The 4,227-nt window shown below is 48.3% G+C and overlaps 1 non-coding gene across 1 annotated transcript; it reads right to left on the bottom strand.

Moving 5' to 3' along the window:
• Nucleotides 1–1,882: 1,882 nt before the first annotated feature.
• On the bottom strand, nt 1,883–3,699 carry LOC149254604 (18S ribosomal RNA). The gene has a single exon (XR_016267685.1). It is a non-coding gene; the product is annotated as an 18S ribosomal RNA (ribosomal RNA).
• Between the last annotated feature and the right edge of the window lie 528 nt (nt 3,700–4,227).

Consider the following 4,227-nt stretch of genomic DNA (forward strand, 5'->3'; position numbering starts at 1 on the left):
ATGAAAGAAAGAGAGATATCAAATGTGTCCACCGGCCCACAGGGGGAGGCTCGAACAGATAACAAGCTTCCCCACCCCCGTGCCTTCGCAAAAAGGGGGGGAACTACAGGGGACGACGATCGAGAAGGACTAGGGTGGCCACCCTCAGAACTCGCAGTGCTTTTCTTCCTTCCTGAACACCAATCCACAACAATCCCACCTTTTCTCCGTAAAGCTAAGGGGCCAAAAGCAAGAAGGGAAGAAAAAAACAAGAAAGAAAGAGATATAAAACATGGCTACCGACTCACAAGGGGAGGCTCAAATAGAGAACAAGCTTCCCAAACCTCATTCCTTCTGAAAATGGGGGGAACTGCAGGGGACGAGGATCGAGAAGGACTAGGGTGGCCACCCTGGGAACTCGCACTGCTTTTTGTCCTTCCCGAACACCAATCCACAACAATCCCACCTCTCCTCCGTAAAGCTAGGGGCAAAAGGAAGAAGGGAAGAAAACAACACCAAAGAAACAAATATCCCAATAAAAGTGAGAAGCTCAATAGCACGCTGAGTAGATGTCAGCTAACCAAAAAGAAATCAAACAAGGCACCCAATCAAAAAAGCGTCCTGCCTCTTCACACCCTCCCACATGAATTCAGCACAACACCCTTTCCAGCTTTACAACATAACAAACAACCATGAAAATAAATCACAACCTAAAATTGACCAACAGAAATGACAAGGGCCACGATGAGACGAGTGTCTGGAGCACATCACTGAGAGGTGCACCTCCCCCCAACCCAGTGGCACAAGGTTTCAAATGACAAATAGACTGCTGCCAATAACACAAACCCACCCCGCTCTTGCACCCATCCGTGTACAAAACACCCAACAACCTTTCCAACGAGAGAGTCAACGGGGGTCAAATAATCAAACTCCAAAGAGGAGTTGTCACGGGCCGACACTCAACGCTGGAGAAAGCCACGGGCCACAAATACATTGATGGTGCAAGGCCACTAGAGAGAGGGATGTTCGCAAAGCGAACACCACTAAATAAAGAAATGACGCAAGTCCCACAAAAAACCCACAATCCAAAGGGAGGAACAAAGACACAACCAGCTACTTCGTTTTCCCTCAGAAGGGGAGTGGGTCATGAGAGGACGAGGAATTCCCTTGATGGCAAAGGCACGAGATAAAATTGCCACCCTCATGCCTGTTGGTGGGGAAAATTGCGATCTCGATGGAGCTCAGACCGAGGGATAGGTTTTTCATTACCTCGACACCCAACCCTTCCGCGAGGTCATGTCGAGGAATGATCGGGAGGGACTAGGGTGGCCAGCCCAATGGGTTGAACCACTCTTCATCCATCCCATACTGACCGCACCCTGACAATCTCGCCTTACGGAAGGTATGAGATATTAGGCGCACGCAACCACTCCCTCGACGCAACCACCAGCGAAAAATCTCACCCAAGCAACACATCAACCGCTGCCGCCTTTTCGAGAGAACCAACTATGGAAGCCTGCACCCTTGGCCCATGCCTTCCAACGAACAAAATACCGAGCACCGCCGCTACAAATGAGTTAGAATTTATCCATCGTATTTACTGAGCCACTCAACTCTGTAGCAACCATGCTCGGCCGAACAAATCTTCGGAAGGGCTCCCAAGAAATAAGCTTCCGAACCCCCTGCAGAAACACATTGGGGGGAAGAAAAACAAAGGATGGGTGGGACAAGCACAAGCATGGCTTGCAAGCACACATGAAAAAACAAGCATAGTTACCTCGAGAAAAGCAACCAACAATGTTCCTGCCAAACACCAAACTCGCTCCCCTAAAGATGCACCACAAAGTCCCACATTGCAATCAAAACCCAACCAACCTGAACCAAAAAAGAAAACCCCTACTATCAATGATCCTACCGCAGGATCATCTACGGTAACCTTGTTACGACTTCTCCTTCCTCTAAATGATAAGGTTCAATGAACTTCTCATGACGTCGACGGCAGCGAACCACCATCGTCGACGCAATCCAAACACTTCACCAGATCATTCAACCAGTGGGAGCGATTGGTGGTGTGTACAAAGGGCAGGGACGTAGTCAACACGAGTTGATGACACGCGCTTACTAGGAATTCCTCGTTGAAGACCAATAATTGCAATGGTCTATCCCCATCACGATGCAATTTGAGAAGATTTCCCGATCCTCTCGAACGAGGAATAAAAACTCATTAGCTACATGAGTGTAGCGTGCATGCGGCCCATAACATCTAAGGGCATCACAGGCCTATTATTGCCTCAAACTTCCATGGCCTAAATGACCATAGTCCCTCTAAGAAGCTGGCCGCAAAGGGGAACCTCCACGTAGCTAGTTAGCAGGCTGAGGTTTCATTCGTTATAAGAATTAACCAGACAAATCGTTGCACCAACTAAGAAAGGCCATGCACCACCACCCATAGAATCAAGAAAGAGCTCTTAATCTGTCAATCCTTACTATGTCTGGACTTGGTAAGTTTCACCGTGTTGAGTCAAATTAAACCGCAAGCTCCACTCCTGGTGGTGCCCTTCCATCAATTCCTTTAAGTTTCAGCCTTGCGACCATACTCCCCCCGGAACCCAAACACTTTGATTTCTCAGAAGGTGTTGGCGGAGTCCTTAGAGCAACATCCGTCGATCCCTGGTCGGCATTGTTTATGGTTGAGACTAGGACGGTATCTGATCGTCTTCGATCCCCCAACTTCCGTTCTTGATTAATGAAAACATCCTTGGCAAATGCTTTCGTAGTGGTCCGTCTTTCATAAATCCAAGAATTTCACCTCTAACAATGAAATACGAATGCCCCCAACAGTCCCTATTAATCATTACTCCAGTCCCGAAGGCCAACACAATAGGACCAGACTCGTATCACGTTATTCCATGCTAATGTATTTAGAGCATAATCTTGATTTGAGCACTCTAATTTTTTCAAAGTAACAGTGCTGGAACTGCGACCCAGTCAATTAAGGCCAGGAGCACGCCGTCGATAAAAGGGACGGAAGGGCAGGTGCACACTGAGTAGGCCGACCAACCTTTACGATCGACCCAAGATAAAACTACGAGCTTTTTAACTGCAACAACTTAAATATACGTTATTGGAGCTAGAATTACCATGGCTGCTGGCACCAGACTTGCCCTCCAATGGATCCTCATTAAGGGATTTAGGTTGTACTCATTCCAATTACCAGACTCGATGAGCCTAGTATTGTTATTTATTGTCACTACCTCCCCATGTTAGGATTGTGTAATTTGCGCGCCTGCTGCCTTCCTTGGATGTGGTAGCTGTTTCTCAGGCTCCCTCTCCGGAATCGAACCCTAATTCTCCGTCACCCGTCACCACCATGGTAGGCCTCTATCCTACCATTGAAAGTTGATAGGGCATGAATTTAAATGAAGCATCGCCAGCACAAGGGCTGTGCAATCTGTCGAGTTATCATGATTCACCGGAGAAGCGGGCAAGCCCGCGCCGACCTTTTATCTAAAAAATGCATCCCTTCCAAAGAGTCGGGACTTGGTGCACGTATTAGCTCTAGAATTACTATGGTTATCCGAGTAGTATGGTACCATAAAAAAAAATATAACTGATTTAATGAGCCATCCGCAGTTTCACAGTTTGAATTAATTCATACTTAGACATGCATGGCTTAATCTTTGAGACAAGCATATGACTACTGGCAGGATCAACCAGGTAGCACCCTCCCACTTCAAAGGGTGTTCCAGGCGCTCTCTTACCGAGAGCCAACCTGAACACCCATCAAGTCAAAGAGACATCAAAATATCACGTAAAACTTTTATGCGTTGCACCTCTTGCATCCCAAGAAGGAAGGACACGCAACATGCCAAGGACATGGCAATGGGTAGACCTGCCGAGCCACAACACACCAAGGCCACTCCGAAGTTTGCATCCTCAGCCCAACCAACAAGAAAACGAGCGATCACTCACCCACTCCTTTAGAAATGCCTCCAAAGGCCTCCACGCCCCGCACCGAGGCACCTAGGGGTCCACCCGGACAGCAGCAACGATGGACCTCGATCACCCGATCGCCTGCGGCAGCCTCGATGCAAAGGAAACAAATGGAGAACGACCAACCACACAACCTCTATATTACAAATGAGCCACAACCCTCCCCACCCACGCACCGAGGCCACCTAGGAATCCACCCGGACAGCAGCAACGATGGACCTCGATCTCCTAACCCCCGCGGCAACCTCGATGCGA

This window comes from Pinus tabuliformis, chromosome 7 (genome assembly GCF_031772625.1).
Source record: "Pinus tabuliformis cultivar Carrire ecotype Pingquan chromosome 7, CPIR1, whole genome shotgun sequence".
Taxonomy (NCBI): domain Eukaryota; kingdom Viridiplantae; phylum Streptophyta; class Pinopsida; order Pinales; family Pinaceae; genus Pinus; species Pinus tabuliformis.